Source organism: Scyliorhinus torazame, chromosome 6 (assembly GCF_047496885.1).
Source record: "Scyliorhinus torazame isolate Kashiwa2021f chromosome 6, sScyTor2.1, whole genome shotgun sequence".
NCBI lineage: Eukaryota > Metazoa > Chordata > Chondrichthyes > Carcharhiniformes > Scyliorhinidae > Scyliorhinus > Scyliorhinus torazame.
The window spans coordinates 320,003,336-320,028,989 of NC_092712.1; the positions used below are offsets into that span (position 1 = coordinate 320,003,336).

At 50.2% G+C, this 25,654-nt stretch overlaps 1 long non-coding RNA gene across 1 annotated transcript in view; it reads right to left on the minus strand.

The window, feature by feature from the left end:
* Nucleotides 1-4,283: 4,283 nt before the first annotated feature.
* The window catches only part of LOC140425833 (uncharacterized), a 68,750-nt gene continuing 47,379 nt past the window's right edge, over nt 4,284-25,654 (minus strand). Inside the window, exon 2 of the long non-coding RNA XR_011948038.1 lies at nt 4,284-4,830. This is a non-coding gene — a long non-coding RNA (uncharacterized lncRNA). The remainder of the gene's footprint in view (nt 4,831-25,654) is intronic.

The window sequence follows — 25,654 nt, forward strand, 5'->3', positions numbered from 1 at the left end:
TTTGTTCGCCAATACCAGTAACTCTGTCTTTCAGGCTTCAGCCGATAGTGTGAATCCTTCCTGTTGAATCTTGTGCAATTTAAAACGTATTTACGCTTTATCTACAGAAATAAATCTGCAGCAGTAAAAATATTTGTTTTCTGTCAACCCCTGTTAGTTTCTGAACTTAAACAAACACAAACCTCCTTTGGTTTGAATGCAAGAGGCAGAAAAATAAATGATGTAACTTGGGTGGCAGCTTGGTTCTGGGCTGAGTAATTTAGATCAAATCAATAGGTTATAGGCTGATCCAGCCAAGATAGAGGAATGGACTCCGATGTGTCAAGTATCAGTTAATGCGGACAAATGTAGCGCTGTGCAATTTAGGCTGGGAAACTGTAAGCATCTTTGTAACATGCAGGGTTATGAGTTAGGGATTTATCGATCCAGAGAGACACCTTGGGTGAACTTGATTACTAACAAATTGTGCATAAGGAGTCTGCATTGGCTACTAGGAAAACAGATAAAGCTGAAGGTTTTATTACGCGGACTTAGGTGCCGAAATTGTGATTGGCCTCCAAGACCTGAATCTGACAGATTCCTGGACGAAGGTGTAATATCCCCCAGAGGACTGGGGTAACTCCATTTGATATTGTATAAAGGATCAGCCAGTAAGGGCGGCACGGTAGCACAGTGGTTAGCACCAGGGTCCCAGGTTCGATTCCCAGCCTGGGTCACTGTCTGTGCGGAGTCTGCATGATCTCTCCGTGCCTGCGTGGGTTTCCTCCGGTTTCCTCCCACAAGTCCCGAAAGACGTGCTTGTTAGGTGAATTGGTCATTCTGAATTCTTCCTCAGTGTACCCGAACAGGCGCCGGAGTGTGGCGACTAGGGGATTTTCACAGTAACTTCATTGCAGTGTTAATGTAAGCCCATTTGTGACAATAAACATTATTATTATTATTATTATTATTATTAAGGCACCGACCAGCAAGCGACCCAGTAGACATCTCCCAGGAAATGTATACACCGTAATTATAAACAAACCAAAGTTCTTTATTTTACTTGGTGTGGACTCCCCGTGTTCTTATTAAAGTTGGACAGATTGCAACATGTTTGTCTGTTGTCCCGAAAAATCACACTTGGGAGAGAATGAATGGCGGAATGCCACTGGCGGGATTCAAGGCGGAAGGCGGCACTCAGTTTGGTGTGATTGAAAAAGTCTGTTTCTCAAAAATCATTTTGGAATTAGATTCTGCCGACTTTGATGGCGGGTTGAAGGCGGGACGTGTTTCCTGCTGACCTATGTCAGAAACCAAACTTGCATCTCATAAAATACTCATTAAAAGACTAACTTGGCAGAATTACGCTTTCCCTCCAAATTCAGTGCCCCACAGCAGCAAATTAGAACGTTCGGTTTTATGACCTGGTAAGCTTCGGTTTATCCATGAGCTGCAGGTCAGTGGAAACTGCGTTCGCCTTTTTATTCTGTCATTGCTTGAAGTACTTGCTGTGCCACGGCTGGGCACGGGAGGGGGGTGACACGGAGGTCAGAATGGGACCCGGTGACGGAACGGACACAAAAGGGGAGGGATGGGATGGAGACGGGGCAGGGTGTGGTCAAGGATCAGAGTTGTACAGTGAAAGACTGTCCAGAGGGAAGCTTTAAAACTGTGCATGGAATAGTCACAGGCGGGCCTGGGGCTGAGGTCATGCTGTCGGGGCATATCAAAGGGACAGCCTTGGGAACATGGTAAAGGGCCCTGCATTCCAATCTTGGGCAGGAGAAGGCCTCTCTGGGCAGTGATGGTGGTGTACTCTATGGTGTGTGGGACATGATCAATAACCCAAGGGAATGACTCATGCTATTGTGAGACAGGGGACACAGCAACATTGAAGGATGGCCTCTGGATCCTGTATGTTGGCAGCTGAAAACTCATGGAGGTGCTATTGGATGACCTTGTGTTGGGTTTCCGAAATAGTGAGTGCGCATGAGGCCTTGAGAAGGGGAAGGGGTCAGGTTGACAAACAATATGGGGACATCAACCTGAAAAGGTTCAGGAGGGAGAACAGGAAGATCCACACAAACAATGATGTGGTCAAGGATAAGAAGGGATAGAAACAGGAGGCATGGGAATTAGGAGACAGTGAGTATGAAGAAGGATTGGAGGAAATTCATGGGCAGCACGGTAGCATAGTGGTTAGCACAATTGCTTCACAGCTCCAGGGTCCCAGGTTCGAGTCCCGGCTTGGATCGCTATCTGTGCGGAGTCTGCACGTTCTCCCCGTGTGTGCGTGGGTTTCCTCCGGGTGCTCCGGTTTCCTCCCACAGTCCAAAGATGTGCAGGTTAGGTGGATTGGCCATGCTAATTTGCCCTTAGTGTCCAAAATTGCCCTTAGTGTTGGGTGGGGTTACTGGGTTATGGGGATAGGGTGGGGGTGTGGGCTTGGGTAGGGTGCTCTTTCCAAGAGCTGGTGCAGACTCGATGGGCCAAATGGCCTCCTTCTGCACTGTAAATTCTATGAAATTGATGAGTGGCACAGTGGTTAGCACTGCTGCCTCACAGCACCAGTGTCTTTGAAGTGATTGCACATTCTCCCCATGTCTGTGTGGGATTCCTCCCACAATCCAAAGATGTGCAGGTTAAGTGGACTAACCATGGTCAATGCAGGGGGTTATGGGGAAAGGGCGCGGGAGTTGGCCGAGGTAGAGTATTCTTTCAGAGGGCCATTGCACACTTGACAGGCTGAATGGCCTGCTTTTACACTTTTGGGATTCTATCGGGGGTGATTGGAAGCTGGGTTCACTCACAAAAGTCAACAGTCGCATTTTTGCATTCATCTAAGATTGACGCAGTTTGAAAAACAAGCTAGAAAAATCTTGATCAGGGAGGGGTCTGAGTGCTTGTGGGAGGAGCTCAGCATAACAGTTTTGGATCATTTGAAGGGCACTCTGTACATTTCCTGCTTGAAACATAGAGCGTATGGTTCAGCTGGACTGGAGGGTCTAACGTACAATGAACAGGACTGGCTTGTTTACTGATGGTGCGTAGACAGGTAATAATCCATTAAGTCACGGCGCCGTGGTTCATGGAATCTTAATTGACATGTGATCCTTTCAAAGTTCCAAGGGAATGGATGAGGATCAAAGAGTCAAGGGCCATGGCTGCCGTGAAGAATCAACATGGAGCCTACAAGCCTCTATGTTCCCAGTGTACTGGTCATGGCATTCAAGGAATCGTGCTTATGGTCATGAAATAAGTGCAAGGATTGGTCAATAGTTATTGTCCAGGCCACTGGAGGACAGCTAACGGAAGCCTGACAGAGGGTTGTAAGACATGGGGCTGTTGAACCTAACTTAGATCCTCATTGTGAATGTGCAGTCACGCCTGGGCAGGGTGTTCAGCCACCTCAGTCTCCAGGATGAAATCATCCTGCCAGGGTTGGCTTTGGCATACCATGTCCACATTGAGAGCAGGTCAAGGGAGATACTCTGGACTCATGCCTTGGATATGGAGGGACACTAACGACCCACACACAGGCCCGCCAACTGGAATATCATGCAAGCGCATGATGACGACGGGATCCATGCCTGTACCCGTCTTGCATGATTTCACATTCTTCTGGGTCAGCCACACTCGCGAAAATACCACCGAAAATTCTGACAGTCTCCAGAATGGAAAATTTCACCCATTGCATCAAGGCAGATCCTCCTGAAGCAATTTTACAACGGTGGGAAGCTCACCTTGTCCATATAAATGACCTTGTCCCTGGAATGTGAAACGGATTCTCAAACTTGTGCCTTTTGCAGACGGAAGTTAACAGCTTGCCACACCTGTGTCAGCAGAGGTGGGCGCATTCGGATTTCAGCCACCTTGATTATAAAATAGCACAATAGCTTGTCTTGGGAGGTTTTTGATGAATAAGGGGATCGGGTTATGGGGAGAAGGCAGGAGAATGGGGACGAGAAACTAAACAACCATGATCGAATGGTGGAGTAAACTCGATGGGCTGAATGGCCTAATTATGCTCCTATGTCATATGGTCTTTACCCTATCATTGAACACAGGTTCTCATTTTGATCCTTGCACATCAGCAAGAGCATCGGTGGTTTCATGGAGACTCAGAGGAGGAAATCTAAGAGTAATGTCACTTTCTTCGGAATTGAGGGCCCTTTAAGGTTTGGAGGGCTATGAAACAGGTTCCCAAAACTATGAATAGATGGACTTAGTCAGGGTGGATCGGTTATTTGATAATTAGGGATGAAAGGACGAAATGGAATGCATTAAAACTGTGTTGGCATAAATTATTGATTAACATGAGCAATTTATTAATTCTGAGCTGGGTAATTGGTCCCTGAAATCGGCCAGTTAGATGTGGGATGGAAATGCCTGACAGGTTCCTGAATGAAGATTATGTGGTTGAGTCATATTTCATATCGGTTTCCCAACAATCCACAATTCGCTGAAAATGCATGGGCACCTCGGAGAAACCGTCAAAACGACAGATTTGTAATTGGATGAATCCCGGAGAAAAATCAACATCTTCTTTCCAGTTGGTGACAGTCAGCTGTTAAGAGCTGCTGGCAGCTGTGTTGGTTTACGAGGCCGCCGTCTCTGAAGCTCAGCTCCATTGTCTTTGGAAATCAGAGAGAAATTTCCCAGAGCTTTTCCTGAATTGTTGGTAACTTCCTTTTTCATTTCCTCTCCCAGAATAATTTACAGCAACGGAATGGGCCATTGGTATGTACAACTGCAGCGGTGTGTATCAATGGAATAAACTCAAGGGACCCAAGATGTTTCTGTATGCTTCAATGTTCCTCGCTCGTTCTCTGATATCTTGGATTCAGCTAACTGGAAAACAATAGTGATTTATTTAGACAAACTTTATACAGGTACATACTGCCTAAAAGTGTAACTAACTAGGCTCTGTGAAGCAACGAGACCATCTTACAATTACTAATAAGCAGCCAGCACTATCGAGTAATTTATATGCCGGTGTAGTGGGCTAAAGCAAGTACAGATTGGCCACTAGCAAATTTGAACAGCTATTTTTGCCAACAGCTAGAGGGGCAGGGGATAATATTTTTGTTCATCACATAAATTTTAAACAGGCTACACAAGGTAATGATTCCGGGATCGAGGAGCATGCTGCATCCTGCGTACATAAAAATTCACCCCACACCCCTGCTCTCCAATGTTAATAAGGAGGAACAAGCACGCAGTTTGAGAATGGAAACTGTAATACTGACAGAAAATAAATCATTGGGGACTTCTTTGCTTATGAAGAGCAGAATTAATTACAAAAAGGAAATGAGCATTTGATAGGTTAATCTTCCTGTGAAATTTTAATTAAGCTTGAAGTTTTTACGTGGCCATTTTGTTAACCGTTGTGTTTTGTTTTGTTGGGAACAAGGTTCGACTGATCTAAAAAAGAGGCTGAATTACTCCAAGGCAAAACATGCAGGAATGTAAAGGCAAAGCTACAATTATAAAATGAAACCTCAAATAATATGCGATTGTTTTTTTCCTCAATGGACAAGCTGATAGATTCTTGGACAAGCGGTGCTCCAGAAAACAGAAGGAGGTGAGTGCGTAAATAACAGAGGTGCTAATTCATTAGAAGTGGGAGCCATGCCAAATGATTCAAGGGTGGCAAATCTCTTACTTCTGTTCAACAATAGGGAAATAGATTGGCAACTATTATTACTTAGCCTTACTTAGATGGTGAGAAATTTGCTGTCAATCATAATGATTAGGATGCAATTAATTAATACTCACCGGGGTTGTGAGATGGTTACATGGTTCTGTGCAAAGTACATCATGTTTCATTAATCAATCGTATATTTTTGAATGAAGAATAGAAAAGATAGACCAGGGCAGAAGCCAGAATAGTGCGTGTGCACGTGTGTGTGCCGGAGTGGGGGGGGGGGGGGGATTATCCCAATGGGACCATTGGGATGGGAAATATCCCTGTGTGAGCGTTGGGATGTGGAATATCCCAATTTGAATGTTGGGATGGGGAATATTTCAAAGTGGGTGCTGGGTGGGGAATATACCTGTGTGAGTATTGGGATGGAGAATATCGCAGTGTGATATCAGGATAGAGAATATCCCAGTATGGGTTTTGGGATTGGGAATATCCCAGTGTGAGTGTTTAGATTGGGTATATCCCAGTGTGAATGTTGATGTGGGGAATATCCCTGTGTGAGTGTTCGGATTGGGAATATCCCAGTGTGAGTGTTGGGATTGGGAATATCCCAGTGTGTGTTGGGGTGGGGAATATCCCAGTGTGAATTTTAGGTTGGGAATATCCCAGTGTGAGTGTTGGGGTGGGGAATATCCCAGTGTGAGTGTTCAGATTGGGTATATCCCAGTGTGAGTGTTGGAGTCGGGAATATCCCATGTGAGTGTTGGGATTGGGAATCTCCCAGTGTGAGTGTTGCAATTGGGAATATCCCAGATGAGTTTTGGGATTGGGAATATCCCAGTGTGTGTTTTGGGATTGGGAATGTCCCTGTGTGGCCGTTGGGATGGGGATTATCCCAGTGTAAGTGTTGGGATTGGGAATATCCCAGTGTGAGAGTTGCAGTCGGGACTATCCCTGTGTGAGATTTGGGGTTGGGAATGTCCCTGTGTGAGTGTTGCAGTTGGGAATATCCCAGTGTGAGTGTTGGGATGGGAATTATCCCAGTGTGAGTGTTGGGATTGGGAATGTCCCAGTGTGAGTGTTGGAAATATCCCAGTGTGAGTTTTAGAATTGTGAATATCCCAGTGTGAGTGTTGGGATTGGGAATATCCCTGTGCGAGTGTTGGGTTGGGATTAATCCAGTGTAAATGCTGGGATTGGGAATATCCAAGTGTGACTGTTGCAGTCAGGAATATCCCAGTGTGCGTGTTGGGATTGGGAATATCCCAGTGTGAGTGTTGGGATTGGGAATATCCCAATGTGAGTGTTGCAGTCGGGAATATCCCAGTGAGAGGGTTGGGATTGGGATTATCCCAGTGTGGGTGTTGGGGTTGGGAATATCCAAGTGTGAGTGTTGGGTTTGGGAATATCCCAGTGTGAGTGTTGAGATTGGGAATATCCCAGTGTGGGTGTTGGGGTTGGGATTATCCCAGTGTGAATGTTGCAGTTGGGAATATCCCAGGGTGAGTTTTGGGATTGGGAATATCCCAGTGTGAGTGTTGGGATGGGGAATATCCCAGGGTGAGAGTTGGAGTGTTGAATATTGCAGTGTAAGTGTTGGGATTGGGAATATTGCAGTGTGAGTGTTGGGATTGGGAATATCCCTGTGTGAGTGTTGGGATTGGGATTATCATAGTGTGAGTGTTGGAGTCAGGAATATCCCTGTGTGAGTTTTGGGATTGGGAATGTCCCTGTGTGAGTGTTGCAGCCGGGAATATCCTAGTGTGAGTATTGGGATGTGGATTATCCAGTGTGAGTGTTGGGATTGGGAATATCCCAGTGTGAGTGTTGGAGTTGGGAATATCCCATTGTGAGTTTTGGGATTGGGAATATCACAGTGTGTGTGTTGGGATTGGGAATATCACAGTGTGTGTGTTGGGATTGGGAATACCCCTGTGTGAGTGTTGAATATCACAGTGTGAGTGTTGGGATTGGGAAAACACCTGTGTGAGTGCTGGGCTTTGGGAATATCCCGGTGTTAGCATTGGGTTGGGAATATCCCAGTGTGAGTGTTGGGTTTGGGGAATATCCCAGTGTGAGTGTTGGAGTTGGGAATAGCCCAGTGTGAGTGTTGGAGTTGTGAATATCCCAGTGTGAGCTTTGGTTTGTGAATATCCCAGTGTGAGTGTTGGGATTGGGAATATCCCAGTGTGAGTGTTGGGTTGGGGAATATCCCAGTGTGAGTGTTGGAGTTGGGAATATCCCAGTGTGAGTGTTGGGATTGGGAATATCCCTGAGTGAGTGTTGGGATTGGGAATATCCCAGTGTGAGTGTTGGGTTTGGGAACATCCTAGTGTGAGCGTTGGGTTGGGAATATCCCAGTGTGAGTGTTGGAGTTGGGAATATCCCAGTGTGAGTGTTGGGATTGGGAATATCCCAGTGTGAGTGTTGGGTTGTGAATATCCCAGTGTGAGTGTTGGGATTGGGAATATCCCAGTGTGAGTGTTGGGATTGGGAATATCCCAGTGTGAGCGTTGGGTTGGGAATATCCCAGTGTGAGTGTTGGGGTGGGGAATATCCCTGAGTGAGTGTTGGGATTGGGAATATCCCAGTGTGAGTGTTGCCATGGTGCTTACTCTACCAATCTCCTGTGGAACAGGAGTAGACCATGCCAATGGGTGTAGTCGCCAACCCCTAGAATCCACAGACTGTGGTACAATCCGGATGTCAATAGATGGACTGGAGAGGGAGTGGAAGTGTTCCTTTAAATAATAATAATCTTTTATTATTGTCACACATTGGCTTCCATTAACACTGCAATGAAGTTGCTGTGAAAAGCCCCTAGTCGCCACATTCCGGTGCCTTTTCCAGTACACTGAGGACAATTCAGAATGTCCAAATTGCCAAAGAAGCACGTCTTTCGGGTCTTGTGGGAGGAAACCAGAGCACCCGGAGGAAACCCACGCAGAAACGGGGAGAACGTGCAGACTCTGCACAGACAGTGATCCAAGCCAGGAATCGAACCTGGGATCCTGGCGCTGAGAAGCAACAGTGATAACCACTGTGCTACCGTGCCGCCCATAGGATTTGTGGATACTATGGCAACACGATCGTGTCATGATCCTGATTGGTGAGGCTATCTTATATTTCTAATTTATTCAATTAACTGAATTCAAATTCCTCAGCTGCTACAGTGAGCTTTGAACTCATATCTCCTAACTACTAGCTTAGGGTGAACATAGGCCTTGCCTTGGAAAGAGAAACCTCAAATGTAAAGTTGCTACCCGGAAAATCGAGGCGTTCACCTTGTTTACATTCTTTCTGACCCATGTCCATTGGAGTTCTGGCAGGAGCTCTGGTCGGAGTTCTGGCAGGAGTTATTGACTGTCTGTTGAGGGGCAAAAGGCTCCCTTCATCCCAGAAAATGTTAACAGAGTCAAGGACCATGGTCAATTCCAAATCCCCAGTCGAATAGACACAAACGTAGGTCCAGCAGAGGTGAGCCTATCACCAGATGGCAGAATTTCACTGGGTCTCAGAGACTTGGAACCACAAAGGAAAATTTGAATTTTTAAAATGTTAACTCCAACGAGGCCGCGTTTTCATGGGGAACTGCTCGAGCAGATGTTAGATCTTTCTGGGTGGGATTATCCAGCAAGCCAGACACCTTCTTCTCACCCTCAGCGAGACTCCAGGCCCTGCACGTGTGTCTTTCAGCACTTACACAGGGAGGGACACAGCAGGTGCTATCCATCACAGTCAAAGCACAAAGCGGCAATGTCGAGAGGAATACTGAGCTCCTGAAGAAGGGAATCAGCAAAAGCAAGACATCCTCATGTGACAGACTGTTTGTGTCAAGTGGTGATCAACGCAAAACTGATTTCAAAATTCAAAGTGTAAGAGGATAATTATTTCAATGTGAAGATGAAAATGTACAGGTGGAAATTAGGAACAAGGGAGAGGAAGAATCAGCAAGACGAAACGAGGTCAAATCACTCATTGACAAAAATTCTTCCCCCCACCCCCCAATTCCACAAAGTGCGCCAGTGAGTATGAAAAACTGAGTTCAATGTACCAGCCGCAATGGTGGGTTTTCACATCGTTTTGGCGCGTCCCACCATGTGAATTACACATGCATATGACAAATGCCAACGGGCAGCCTCTGATTTGCCCGTCCTGCCCAGAGCTCACTGCTCCCTCACTCCAGGTTCCCTGTTTAAATAGAACCCGTTCACAGCCATTATATTGTCTCCAGCCCAGGGCTGCTGTATGGTCGGCAGGATCCCCAAAGGGAAGAAACAGGCTGCTCTGAAATTCAGTGAGGCCTCACTGCAATGTCCACTGGACGCCATTGTGATGTCCTCCACCCCGGTGATGGCCGTGGAAGGTCCATCGACACCACACCGGTTCGGCAGGAGGTGGCAGTGATGCTCATTGCTAACTCTGCACAGGGAGGTCCGTGCCCAGCGCAGGAAGAGGGTGAATGATCTCACCCCTGCCACCAGGGTAGGGTAACCGTCTCATCACTCTGAACTCACTCACCAGCCCACCACACACTCACTGGCAGCTCACACACAGCCAACTCATGGGACGTCACCCTTCACTCTCTCACACTCACCCTCACATCTCCATCCAACCTCATCGCCTCTGCAGTTAGTATCTTCATCCCACCCATGGCTGCACTCACCAGCCACACATGGCAGGCGTACTTATCACCTGCCCAGGCAAGCATCCTGCCCGCACTCTCCGTCTGTCTTTACACAGGACAAGCTCACACACAATTGAAGGGAGAGGTCCCAGACCAGGGGTAGAGTGGCCAAATCGAGGTCCTCACTGGCTATGTGAATTGAGCCATCGGTCTGGCCTGAGAGGGTGTGGGCCATGTCTCCACCGATGTTGAAAGTGGCTGCACACACCCAAGTGAGGATGGTGTACCACCTCATCCCTCAGATACCCCCACAATGCCTTTTCCCCATCTGCAGGCTGCAGATGCCTCCTCTGACTCACTATGGCGTCCGTAACCCCACGGGCTGATGCACATGATGTTACGGAAATGTCGAGCTGGGCACAACCCCTTTCCTGGACTGGAACAAGGATGTTCTTTGAAAGATCTATATCCTGTCATACTGCCACGATCGAGTGGACTTGGAGAGGATGTTTCCACTAGTAGGAGAAACTAGAATCCGAGGACACCATCTCAGATTGAAGGGACGATCCATTGAACCAGAGATGATGGGGAATTTCTTCAGCCAGAGGGTGGTGAATCTGTGGAACACTTTGCCGCAGAAGGCTGTGGAGGCCAAGTCACTGAGTGTCTTTAATACGGAGATAGATAGGTTCTTAATTAATTCGAGGATCAGGGGTTATGGGGAGAAGGCAGGAGAATGGAGATGAGAAAAATATCAGCCATGATTGAATGGTGGAGCAGAATCGATGGGCCAAATGGCCTTATTTTGCCCCGATGTCTTATAGACTTGTCTTACACACTCTGCGCCCCCCCCCTCCCCCCATTCTGGCATGAAGGATTCAAACCATCCCAGCTCTCCCGCATTTCCCCCCTGCCCCCCCCAGTCATGGAACAATGCTTCCTTCTTCACTTGTACCCCCAGTATATGCCTGGCCCAGCAGCCCCTTCCCCTGCCTGAGGCCAATTCCCCCTTTCCCCAGTACAGCCCTCGGCCTGAAACCCATTAAAAGCCTTACCGGATGGGACGGGGAGTTGGAAGATGGTTGTGGGGGACATACTGCCGGTCTGAACTCCCATACCAGCCTCCCCGAACAGTGGCGGAATGTGGCGACTAGGAGCTTTTCACAGTAACTTCATTTGAAGCCTACTTGTGACAATAAGCGATTTTCATTTCATTTCATTTTCATGTGGCGCTGCCTGCGAAGCCTGGAGTTGATCACCAGGACTGCTGTGCGATAGGAGATCAGCAAACATACCTCAAAGTCACGAGCAAAGTGCATGTGGCTTACAACACATTGTGAAACACATCATTCTAATCACACACGGATGATCCAGTGTGAAAGGATGATTCCAGCGAGGTGTCCTTATCATGAGATGCAAATATATTGATGTTCCCGATGTGCTATGGTGAGAAACCCGACCCACCATTGAACACTGGAGCGCACAATCGCCATCTGCTTTTACGATATGTTATTGAACATATGGAAAGATGTGTCATTTGAAACATGGAAGTCTGGCAATATCTGGTCTGAGAGAAACATGAGAGGATACAGGGCAAGACCTCACAAAGGGTTAACACCAGAGCAGGATTGTAAAATGCAGATAGCCTTGGTCAAGCAGGCTTAGCAAACAAGACAAATAGGATTTTGAATGAAGCCAAAAACAATGGCTCACACCTTCATTGAAAGTAACTATCTTAGTAAGCATCTGGAAAAGAATGAATGAGGTTCAGTTGAATTTGTGGACATTTCTAGGTGTGAAAATTTGCTAACACCAGGTAAATTAAAGAAAACTGGAGACTATCAGTCTACGAGAAACATAATTCAAAGCTGAAATCAAAGTCAAAATTATGAGCTGAGGACACAATTGGAAAATGAAACTATAGAAATGACAGGAATTAAAATTCACACCTCTTGAAGTCAAAGCATTTTGAACATCACAAAGGAAACAATGTAATCAGATCTATGAGATGAAGTCATGTCAAAATGTATACTTAGTTGGATTAAAAGGTTTAGATCAAAGATACTTTTTACAATCAAAGTTAAATAAGAGTTACTTTACAATAACATCATAAAAACTAGATAACTGTTAGAAAAATATATAAACCCAGAGACCAGAGCAGGAACTACCAGAACCAGAACTCAGAGAGAGGCGGAGAAGCAGAGTCAGATTACAGTCAGCTCGGCCAATGGAAAGAGACAGTGCAAAGCAGCCGAGCTAAAACAGCTAATACATCTAAGGAAGACTAGATTTTAAAGAGTAGGCAGAGTCAGCTCAGAGATAGCCAGCAGAGTCAGCTATCACAGCTCGGTACATGGGAAAGATAGGACACAGCAACCGAGTTAACCAGCGAATACATCTAAAGAAGACCAGACTTTAAAGAAGATTGATTGTCAAGGTGGGCGTGAAGGTCCCTTCAACCAACCAGAAGGTCCAGAAGCAAGATCTTTTTACCTTTCTGTAAAGACAGTAATTGCAGCTTTTAAAAGAAAAAATATAATAATAAAATAACTTAATTTAACCTGAAATCGTGGTTATTCCAAAGTCTACTTTACTTACATAGCAATGCGGGACCCAGGATCGATGCTACTAAGTGGTAAGTAGACGAAATCTTTGGTGAAGGTATGGGTTATACCGGGGGATAACTTGAAAACATAGTTTGACCTGAATAGCACCCACTGAAGCTTGCATCGGAGTCGGGGAGTGAGAATCCCTGATCACCATTTAGAATGTCGGCCCTTTTTGGTATAGGGGGACTTCTAAGAATAGTGGTGAGTTTTCAAAAACAGGTGACATAAAACCAAATTTTGGCCTTATCGCAATGTTTTCCCTTCCAGACCACCATGAGCGGGAACTGAAAATCCCGGCATACATTTTGTGAACACAAGAAGGTGCTGGACCTCTTCCTTTGTGCAATTGCTGTGGGTTGAACATTCCTCAGTTTGATTTACATGACTGTTCCATCTTTCCTTAAAAAAGTGTTGCATTTTATATAACGATATATGTGTGATTCCTGGGTGTACTCATTGGCGGCTCACTGAGAACTTGGGAGATTGAAAGAAGTTTGTTTTCGTCATCTCCACAAGGCTCCTGAGGTCCATTTTAGATACTGGCTGAGTGGTTTTGGAGTGGCATGGCGGTGAGAGGGAGCATGGAGAATTGGTGAGGGCATGAGTTGGCATGGAGATGGCATTGACATTAAATCTGTACAGTGCAAAAGGAGGCCATTCGGCCCATCGGGCTTGCATCGGTCCTCCGAAAGAGCACTCTGTCTAGGCCCACTCCCCCACCCTATCCCCGTAACCCTGCCAATCATGACCAATCCACCAAACCTGCACATCTTTGGACTGTGGGAGGAAACCGGAGCACCCGGAGGAAACCCACGCAGACACAGGGAGGACGTGCTTGGGGATTTGACAGGCTCAGTTCTACCCCACCTGCCTGCCCAGAGCAAACATTGGGTCCAACGGGACACGTTAAACCGAGGCAAGACTGCACGGGCCTCTTTCAACTGAGGCGAGCCTGAAAGGGGCACATTAATTTGAGGCGAATCTGCCGAATTGAGAAATTTTCTGACTCAAGCTACTCGCCTCGATGGTGAAAAGCGTGCCCTTACACAAACACACACTCACTGACATATTCACAAACACAGACAAGCACAAACATGCATTCATAGACACAGATTAACACATATTCGGTCTCACACAGACGCACCCGCCCACATTCATACACACACACACACACTCACAAATACACATGTCCACAAACAAACAAACAAATACAGACTCAGACTTACACACACTCAAATACCGACACACACACAAGTCTTCCCTGCTCCTGAAGTGTTACAATATAATACTGGTTTTGTTTAACAAGTTTCATCACATGTTAATTAAGATGATAGAAATTTACAGTTAGATTAAGTTGATTTGGGGCTGACATTAATTCAGTGAAAACTGCGAACATTTTCAATGGGAAGAACATCGCACAGGCTGTACCTTGCGCCCACCAGGAGGTCTAGAATTGCTTCTTTTGGTGCCATTCACATTTTTGGCATTCCGCCCTCTTGTGCCTCCACGGGGGCAGCTGGCTCATCGCAGATTTGGAATATCAAGCTGCCTCTATGTGAGGTGAGGTGTTTGGAGTGGGCCTGGTGGGGTGGGGGTGGGGGGGGGGCAGCACTGTGATGACTGGAGTCAGGGAAGAATTTCAGCTGCTTTTGGTCCCACAGGAACTTTTACTTGAAACTTACATTTAATATTTTGTGCGCGGCCCCGAGAATTCTGAGTGGGGAATGTTCCATCACCTGCTCTGTTCACCTGTTCTGAGACCCACAAGACCCACCGCGATGACTCAATTGATCTCCCCAGGGAGCTCGTGGAGTACGAGTTCCCCCGCTGGGGGGCGGAGACCCAACAGCCGGCTGGCTAATTCCCCGAGATAGAAGTGGGCCGAGGGAGCCGGAATCTCGGGATGGTCACGACTGGGACTTGGACCATTGCTGAGTTGCGGCATTTTCCTAGTTGTGAGCGGGAAATAAGCAACTTGTGACTCACCATTTCTGGGATCCTCACTGACTACAATATCTTAGAACCATAGAATCCCTAAAGTGCAAACGGAGGCCATTCGGCCCATCAAGTCTGCAACGACCTCTGAACACAGGGTCGTTCAACATGGACTAGCCCCTCATTAGCAAAGACACTGCGCCTGATTTAATCAGCCTCAAAATAAGAATACGGAGGCACACATGACTCAATACTAATATTATCCCTCGACCTTCAAACAACTTTGCTCACAGTTTGCTGCAGCAGGGGAATGATTGACATTTGCAGAAGTTAGAATTGACCTGGCGCATTTATAATCATAATTATTATTGAGTGCAGCAAGATGTGGAAAGTGAGGAGGGGTAACCCTTTGAGAAGATAGTCAGCATGGCTGGAACCCTCTCACCCTCATGGTTCTGTGATGGGAGGTATGGAATGAGACACCAATGCCCACATTCCCCCTGCCTCGAATCCGCGCCTGTCTGCCACCAGGAGGTCACCTCGAAAGTAATCACCTGTCTCCAGCCTCAGCAGGGATCTCGTCTCCCTTTGGATGACCCCAGTGGTGTTACCATTTTGAACCAATTGAACATCATTAGCTACCTGCCGGTTGGAAGTGGGAATGTGTCAGAGAAACACCCAATGCAAGAATTTATGGGCGTGATTCAACCAAAAGGCTTCTAAGTGTGGCAACGAGTGGGAACAGCCGCGAGCTTCCTGACCCTCGGACTGGCGAGGCCATCACCGCTATAAAACGATAATTGTCCACATAGCGCGGCCCCACGGACTTCCCACCGATGGTGCCATCGGCTGATTCGCTGGCACCGCGCTCGCCAGCCCCCTGCCAACGCCACACAGCCTGCAGCCATGCCTCCGAGAAGACCAACCCCACGATTTGGGGATGCCAACCTGGGTAGATTATTGATCACGGTCAAGGCCAGACAGGATGCCCTGTCCCCCCCGGGGGGTCTCGGAGGGTCAGCCACAGGGCAGCCAGGGAGGGAGTGGCAGCGGCCGCCAGCTCGGGGAGCGTCACCAGGAGGACCCGCACCCACTGTCATAAAAATGACCTCCACTGGGTTCATGGGTGTGTTGGCACTGGATACCCAAACCCCCTCCCCCCCAAGCCCTCACAAATGCACATGGCACTGCCCCAGCACCGTTCCATGCACCACACGCCGCCCCCCCCATCCTCCTTCACCCCATTCCCCCCATACACCCCATTCCCCACATACACCCCATTCCCCCCATACACCCCATCCCACCACCATACTCCCATCCCACCCCCATACTCCCCATCCCACCCCCAAACTCCCCATCCCACCCCCATATTCCCCATTCCGCCCCCATACTCCCCATCCCACCCCCATACTACCCATCCCACCCCCAAACTCCCCATCCCACCCCCATACTTCCCATCCCACCCCCATACTCCCCACCCCGCCCCCATACTCCCCATCCTGCCCCCATACTCCCCATCCCGCCCCATACTCCCATCCCACCCCCATACTTCCCATACCACCCCCATACTCCCCATCCTGCCCCCATACTCCCCATCCTGCCCCCATACTCCCATCCCACCCCCATACTCCCCATCCCACCCCCATATTCCCCATTCCGCCCCCATACTCCCCATCCCACCCCCATACTCCCCATCCCACCCCCAAACTCCCCATCCCACCCCCATACTTCCCATCCCACCCCCATACTCCCCACCCCGCCCCCATACTCCCCATCCCGCCCCCATACTCCCCATCCCGCTCCCATACTCCCCATCCCGCCCCCATATTCCCCATTCCGCCCCCATACTCCCCATCCCACCCCCATACTCCCCATCCCACCCCCATACTCCCCATCCCGCTCCCATACTCCCCATCCCACCCCCATACTCCCCATCCCACCCCCATACTCCCCATCCCGCTCCCATACTCCCCATCCCACCCCCATACTCCCCATCCCACCCCCATAATCCCCATCCCATCCCCATACTCCCCATCCCACCCCCATACTCCCCTTCCCACCCCCATAATCCCCATCCCTCCCCCATACTCCCCATCCCACCCCCATACTCCCCATCCCACCCCCATACTCCCCATCCCGCTCCCATACTCCCCATCTCGCCATCATACTCCCCATCCCGCCCCCATACTCCCCATCTCACCCCCATAATCCCCATCCCACCCCCATATTCCCCATTCCGCCCCCATACTCCCCATCCCACCCCCATACTCCCCATCCCATCCCCATACTCCCCTTCCCACCCCCATACTCCCCATCCCACCCCCATACTCCCCATCCCACCCCCATACTCCCCTTCCCACCCCCATACTCCCCATCCCACCCCCATACTCCCCATCCCATCCCCATAATCCCCATCTCACCCCCATAATCCCCATCCCACCCCCATACTCCCCATCCCACCCCCATACTCCCCATCCCACCCCCATACTCCCCTTCCCACCCCCATACTCCCCATCCCACCCCCATACTCCCCATCCCACCCCCATACTCCCCATCCCACCCCCATACTCCCCATCCCACCCCCATACTCCCCTTCCCACCCCCATATTCCCCATTCCGCCCCCATACTCCCCACCCCACCCCCATACTCCCCACCCCACCACCATATACCCCATTCTGCGCCCATACTCCCCATCCCATCCCCATACTCCCCATCCCACCCCCATACTCCCCTTCCCACCCCCATACTCCCCATCCCATCCCCATAATCCCCTTCCCACCCCCATACTCCCCTTCCCACCCCCATAATCCCCATCCCATCCCCATACTCGCCATCTCACCCCCATAATCCCCATCCCACCCCCATACTCCCCTTCCCACCCCCATAATCCCCATCCCATCCCCATACTCCCCATCTCACCCCCATACTCCCCATCCCACCCCCATACTCCCCTTCCCACCCCCATATTCCCCATCCCGCCCCCATACTCCCCATCCCATCCCCATACTCCCCTTCCCACCCCATCTCGCCCCGATATTCCCCATCCCGCCCCCATATTACCCATCCCACCCCCATACTCCCCATCCCACCCCCATACACCCCGTCCCCCCATATGACCCAACTCCCCAATCCCCCCCCCCCCGAGCCCATCCCCACCCCGTGCCCCCTATCCCTGGGCTGAGTGACACGTGCGGCTAACGATACCCCCTATGTGTCCCCACAGTAGAAGCTGGCCCACAACAAACGGGGGAGGGCCAAGACTTGTGGTGGGCTGCTGGACATCAGAGTCCTCGCTGCCATGAGGAATGGGACCTGGATGTCGGGTCGCTGGCTGAAGACAGATCTGTCACCAATGTAGTGGTTGGCGTGGAGGTGAGGCTGTCATCCAGATGACCTGCCACACATGAGTTGTTAATTCTATGCAGAGTGAGCGATCCATCCCACTGACCACATGTCCATTCTCCAGCATGATCCTCAGCCGACAGTGTCGGCCCATTTGGGGTGGTTTCCCCCTCACTGCCGTCCAGGAGACCACCTCGGAGGAGAACTCCAAGGATGGCACCGGCGATGAGTCACAGCTGTCATCCCCACCCTCCAGCAGCACAGATACACAACGTCGGTGGGCAGTGCTAGTTGACGGGCTTCTGGGGCATATTCTGGTGAGCACCACACAATTGCAGATGCACATCAGGTGGAGGCAGGAACCCCCAGGCGAGACAGCTGTCAGAGGGCTGCTGGCTCCCAGAACCCAGCTGGGTCCCAGTCCGATGCTGAGCCTCTGGAAGAGGTCATCCTGGAGCTGATGCAGACACTAGGGTGCAGCCGTAAGATACAATGGGGGACTCCAGCAGGTCAATAGCCAATTGGAGGAGTCCCAGAGGCTACGAGCGCAAGAGATGGCACCAGCAATGAGTGACACCGAGGCCAACACTGCTAGGGTGGTGCCCGCAGTGGGGAGTCTGGTGCACAACGTGAGTGAAGGTGTCCAAGGCGTCGTGCAGTCAGTGACGGCCATGGCTGAGAGTCCCGATAGCGTGTCCCAGTCTGGGGGATGTGACCCAGTACCAGTTGGACCTGACTGGGCCTCTGTGGGATATGTCCTAGTCTCAGGACGGCATATCCCTCCGTGCATGTACCGGTCACCAGAGGAGATCTCCCAGTCCTCTGTGGGCATAGCCGAGGCACTGCAGAGCATGTCCCGGTCACTGGGGGACATGTCCCAGTCGCAGGTGAGCATAGCCGAGGCACTGCAGAGCATGTCCCGGTCACTGGGGGACATGGCCCATTCGCAGGTGGGCATGGCCGAGGTGCTCCAGAGCATGCCCCTGTCACTGTGGAGCATCGTCAAGGGGGTCGACACCATGGCAAAGACATTGGGGAGCCGCCACGATTGGCAGAGCCAGATGACGCAGGGGCAGCTGGGGCTTGAACCATCCCAAGGTGAACCCCAGGGCCCTGTGGGCACCGATCGGGAGGAGGGGCCGCTGGGTGCCAACCTGGAGTCAAGCTATGGAGTGCCGACGGTGGCCACCAGCTACCTCGAGACCCTAACCCCTGACATCGGTGCATCTCGGAGTCAGCAGCCCAAACAGGGTGGCACGACAGGGGAAGTGGCCCTGACAATAAGCCAGTTCCCTGCGACCCATTGTTCCCCCGCACCCTTTGCTCCCCCATCCCCCCCCATTGCTCCTCCCCCCCACCTCTCCACATCCACTGCTATCCGACACGCCCTGCCCATGCACCCCCTGCCAAAGCGGTGACCCTTGTCTATCGGACCCTACACCCCTGTACCCCAGACACCCGCACGTAATGTTATGTGGACCGGGCGTTGGTCCCCTCCCCCTGCACACAGCCACCGTCTGATCGCCGAAATGTCCTCGGTGCTGGGGGCCTGGATGTTGGCTGCTGCATCCGTGATGTGGCCTCATCCGCATCTCGGTTGATTGGGATGCCAGGCGATAACCACCACATGCTACATGGCACACACAAGAATTCACTTGGGAGGTGTGAAGTGCTCACTTTACTATGATTGCCATTTCCCTGTTAGCGATTGCCTTCAGCCGCACATTCCGAGGCCTCCACAGTCAGTGGGAGTTATGGGTGGGCGGTGGGGCTGACGGGCTGGGGCCAGAGTTGCCTTAGGAATGGGAACGGGATCCGGGGGTGACATGGCGGACACAAAAATGCACTGAGACACCCATCTCCCCCCCCCCCCCCCCGCCAGCTGAGGCCATGGGCAACCACCCCGCCACTCCACAACCCCTCCCGACCCCACCGCATGGCAGCCCATCGTGCCCAAAGCTGGCCCTCTGGGGGCTCCCCCACCCAACTCCAAGCACCAGGGAAGCAATCCCAGCTCCTCCGTGCTCATCGCCCGGGAGCGAAGATGGCTACTCACTTCCTCGGGTCACCGTGGCAGCCCTTCCGCCAGCTTTGCGTTTTTAAAAAGGAGGACTAATCGGTGCCCGCGTGACCACTTGGTAGGGATGCCGTATAGATCACGGGAGGCTGTTAGTTAGGGTCTCGTTCCTGCTAACTGTATGGAGTTTGGGGTTAAGTGGTGATTATTGGTTTCTTGCCATGCCACGGCGGGATCCTGATTTCCGGTTAGAGGCCAGTTAGATCAGAAACCACTCGGCGCCCGGCGCGGTTCTCGATTTTGTCCTCTCCCGCGATCTAACGGCCTTGTCAGCTCTCACGTAAGCACAACGCGGCCGTTAAATTACATCCTATGATTTTGCTCCTGGTCCTGTCTCCCTTTACCCCTTCCTATGGGGAGCTTAATTTGCACCTCCAACCTAAATACGGTGACTTTCCACCATCAGGTGCCTTTCGAATCAGTAAAATATGATGTGTTTTTGTGAAGCAGGGAGTGGAACAGTACATTGCCCTCAGTAATGTTCAGGTTTTCCACTTTGAATTTGCACACCTGTTCGGCACCTGATGTTGCAGCATTTTCTGTAGAACTAACAGTGAACACGTTACTCTCGCTGTTATTTTGACAGCAAATTATAGCCCAACATGTCATTCTGAGAGATATATTCTTGACTTCCTTTGTTTCTGTTAGATTGCAAATGTCAGAGCATATTTCCCAGTTCACCAGGGGGCGCGAGGAGAAAATTAGCAGCCTCTGCGAGGAATGCTCTGCGTAACTGTGTGTATGAGAGCGATTAAGCTGGTTACAACTTTGAATGAAATATACGTGGTTGAACAAAGATTTTCTCTGCCCACCTCCTGAGAGTTTTGGATTGTGTGCTGGACAATGACAAGATACATTTACATTCAGCTTCCTGTCACTTGCTCTGTGAGGCCTGCCTTTGGCGAATACACACAGAAGGTGCCCAAACGCAACAGTGCTGACATTATTCTGAAGGTAGCTGCCCTCAGGCCGATGCACGAGAACGGCCAATGAGGCAAGATGCCCAGGAGAGGGCAGTGACTGTATAGACAAGCAAGTGGGAATGCAGCAGGCACATTCCATTCCAGTCCCGCACACCGGATATTTACTCCGCTCAGGGATTTGGGAGGCGGGGTTAACTTAAAATTTAGTTGACGATCCAAATAGGGGAGGAAGGGGTTTAATATGAACACAGTCTGTGTTCAAACATATTCACGTAGCCTAAATTCAAGGTCAAAATGCAACCTCACGCTCTATGCTTGTTAACCACTTCAGTGGTTACATACACTCGCTACACTCTTAGGATTTACAGTGATATGGAGATGCCGGTGTTGGACTGGGGTGGGCACAGTAAGAAGTTTTACAACACCAGGTTAAAGTCCAACAGGTTTGGTTCGATGTCACTAGCTTTCGGAGCGCTGCTCCTTCCACAGGTGAATGAAGAACCAAACTGCTTGACTGCGGTCTTGTTACTTCCTCCCAGCTCCAAATGACACGCGGGGCGAAATTCTCCCCAAATGGCGCGATGTCCGCCGACTGGCGCCTAAAACGGCACCAATCAGACGGGCATCGCGCCGCCCCAAAGGTGCGGAATGCTCCGCAACTTTGGGGGCCGAGCCCCACCATTGAGGGGCTAGGCCGGCGCCGGAGGGATTTCCGCCCCGCCAGCTGGTGGAAACGGCCTTTGTTGCCCCGCTAGCTGGCGCGGAGATGACATGTCGGGGCGGCGCATGCGCGGGAGCGTCAGCGGCCGCTGACAGTTTCCCGCGCATGCGCAGTGGGGAGAGTCTCTTCCGCCTCCACCATGGTGGAGACCGTGGCGGAGGCGGAAGGGAAAGAGTGCCCCCACGGCACAGGCCCGCCCGCGGATCGGTGGGCCCCGATCGCGGGCCAGGCCACCGTGGGGGCACCCCCCCGGGGGCACCCCCCCGGGGTCAGATCGCCCTGCGCCCCCCCCCAGGACCCCGGAGCCCGCCCGTGCCGCCTTGTCCCGCCGGTAAATCGGTACTCTAATTTACGCCGGCGGGACAGGCAATTTATCGGCGGGACTTCGGCCCATCCTGGCCGGAGAATCGAGCGGGGGGGCCCGCCAACCGGCGCGGCCCGATTCCCGCCCCCGCCGAATATCCGGTACCGGAGACTTCGGCAACCGGCGGGGGCGGGATTCACGGCGGCCAACGGCCATTCTCCGACCCGCTGGGGGGTCGGAAAACGATGCCCGCGGTGTGTATATATCACTTATCCCTCTGTCGATAGTGATTTCAAGTTCTATTTTATGCCGTGGGTGATCTTTTGCAGCCAGCAGGCAGCCCTGAGGTTTCACTGCTCATCTGGTCTGAGAATTTTAATCAGTGAGCTACTCTTCTTGGAGCTGAAATAAAAGATTTGCTGCAGAGAATCTCAGCTTCGAATTTTGCAATTGCTTTACTGGGGTTCAGGGGGAAACCGAGCAATGTTCTGACAAACTAACTTAATGGTCTGTGTGACCATGGACTTCTTGTTTATTCTTTTGCAACAAACATCACTCTCCCGACGCCATCCAACAGGATTGCCTTTATAAGGTGTTGACAATTCTGCTAACCTTGAGAGTATGTTGTTGGTCTGTAACATCTATGGATTTTATTCCCTAACCACTTCTTACATGCCTGAGTCTGCTCGCCAGACAATGGGATGTTAAGGCAGTTGGCATGCTTTGCAGCTGTTGCATGTGAGAAGTGAAATTTAATTGTTTTACGACTTAAATTGCCGAAGAGTCGTATTCAGCAGCTCAGTCTGAAGATATGGTTCAAAGTAATTTTGTTCTCAGAATGGCACCATGGGCGCGATTTAACGAAAAGAGAACAAAGTGCCATAGCGAGCGCGTTTAGCCGCATGTTCCCCGGCGCTCGCAGCATCGAGAAACACGTGGCTATAAAACGGCACTTGAGTTAGGTAAGGGGCCAAGGTGGGGAACGCATGGCCGAGACCGCAGGTGGCCCCATTTTGTGCGCTGAGGAGCTCTGCGCGCTGTACCTCCTCAGTGTAGTGAGGGAGTGGGGCAACATTTTTAGATGGCGCCCTGATCTCCGAGGCGCCCAAAGTGACTCCAATGCCCCCTAAGCCACAACGCGCTATGGGAGGGTCCCAGGCCCTGTCTCCGCACACCAACCAACACCCACACAGGACAACCTGACCCAATCACACACTGGTAGTGCCCCTGACAGCACCACCTGGGAAACTTGACACTGCCAGGATGGCACCCAGCTAAGGGCATGCAGCTGGGGACATCCAATCCCCTGGGAGCCCCCCACGAGTACTGTCCCTTCTGGTCCCCATTTCTGGAGACGAGAACTGTACGGCGCTCGCCCGAGGCCTCCAAGGGGGAGGAGATTGATCCCGCGCCTCGGGTAACTCGGCAATCTGCACATTAAAGTGAGACTAGCTGTCTCGCTCCAATATGCAGATTTGCTGAAATGTGATCCCGTCCACAATTGCTTTAATTGTGCCAGAAGAAACTTTATTACCTAATATAATGAGAGGAAGTGTTGCTAAGATTTATTCTGAAAGGTTTTAGTATTTGTGGGAATCAATGAAAATATATTGATTAGAGAGTGTGACTCTGTCGAAAGGCGATGTACTTTCTTTGCAATGGAATATAAACTGAGGGGCCAAAAGAAACTGAGAAAATAGGAGAAGGAAGAGGCCATTCGTCCCTTCAAACCCATTCCGACATTCATTATGATCATGGCTGATTATCAACTCAATATCCTTTTCCCACCTTCCCCCCATATCCTTTGATTCCTTTCCCCCCAAAGTTACATCTTTCTCCTTCTATAAAATATACAATGTATTGGTCTCAACTGCTTCATATGGTAACAAATTCCATCGGCTTACCATTCTTTGGGTGAATGAATTTCTCCTAATTTCAGCCCTACATAGTCTACCGCGTATCCTCAGACTGTGACCCCTGGTTCTGGACTTCCTCACTATTGGGAGCACTCTTCCTGCATCAACCCTGTCCAGTCCTGTTAGAATTTTGTAGGTTACTATGAGATCCCTCCCCTTCATTTTCCTGAACTCCAGGGAATATTATCCGAACCTACTCAATCTCTCCTTGCATGTGAGTCCTGCCACCCCAGGAATCAGCCTGGTAAACCTTCGCTGCGCTCCCTCTATAGCAAACACATCCTTCCTCAGAGAAGGAGACCAAAACTGCACACAATATTCCAGGTGGGGTCTCACCAAGGCCCTGTATAATTGCAGCAAGACATCCCTGCTCCTGCACCCGAATTCTCTCGTTATGAAGGCCAACATACCATTTGCCTTCTTTATCTCCTGCTGTACCTGCATGCTTACCTTCAGTGACTGGTGTACGGGGACACCCAGGTCTCGCTGTACATTCCCCTCTCTCAAATTATAGCCATTCAGATAATAATCTGCTTCCAGTTCTTGCTACCTAAGCAGATACCCTCATGTTTATCCACTGTCATCATAGATTATCATAGAATTTACAGTGCAGAAGGACACCATTCGGCCCATCGAGTCTGCACCGGCTCTTGGAAAGAGCACCCTACCCAAGGTCAACACATCCATTCTATCCCCATAACCCAGTAACCCCACCCAACATTCAGGGCAATTTTGGACACGAAGGGCAATTTATCATGGCCAATCCACCTAACCTGCACATGTTTGGACTGTGGGAGGAAACCGGAGCACCCGGAGGAAACCCGCACAGACACGGGGAGGATGTGCTGACTCCGCACAGACAGTGACCCAAGCCGGAATCGAACCTGGGACCCTGGAGCTGTGAAGCAATTGTGCTATCCACAATGCTACCGTGCTGCCCTGAGAGTACCTTTAAGAAATGGGTGTTTTTAAATGGGTGTGTATATAAATATCTGTAGTGAGAGTACCTTTAAGAAATGGGTGTTTACTACTGCAGTGATGTCAGAGAGTGGGTGGAGCTGGGCTGTCTGTCAGCTTTTTACTTTCGTTTTTGAGCAGGCTGCAGGCTGTGTTTTAGTTTTGTTTTCAGAGCTGGATAGCTGCAGTCACAGCCAGACGCTGTATGAATCTCTCTCTGTATTCTAAAGACTGTAAATCGATCCTGGTGATTTAAAATTAATAACAGTAGTGACTTTAACCTGATGTGCTTCTGGTAAAAGGTGTTTTAAGTCGTATGGATGTTAAAAGGAAAGCTTAAAGGATTACTTAGTGTTGTATTCTTTGGGGGTTTTATTTGAATTAATGGTTGCTAAGATTTTCACTGTGTGTTTTAAAAAGGTTAACTTGAGTTCATAGAATAAATATTGTTTTGCTTTTAAAAAAATACTTTTCCATTTCTGCTGTCCCACACCTGTAGAGTGGGCCGTGTGCTCCCCATACCACAATCTAGTAAAACGTTGTGGGTCAGGGGAACTCCATGATACACTTTGGGGTTCTCCAAACACTGGCTCATAACACCACATTATACTGCATT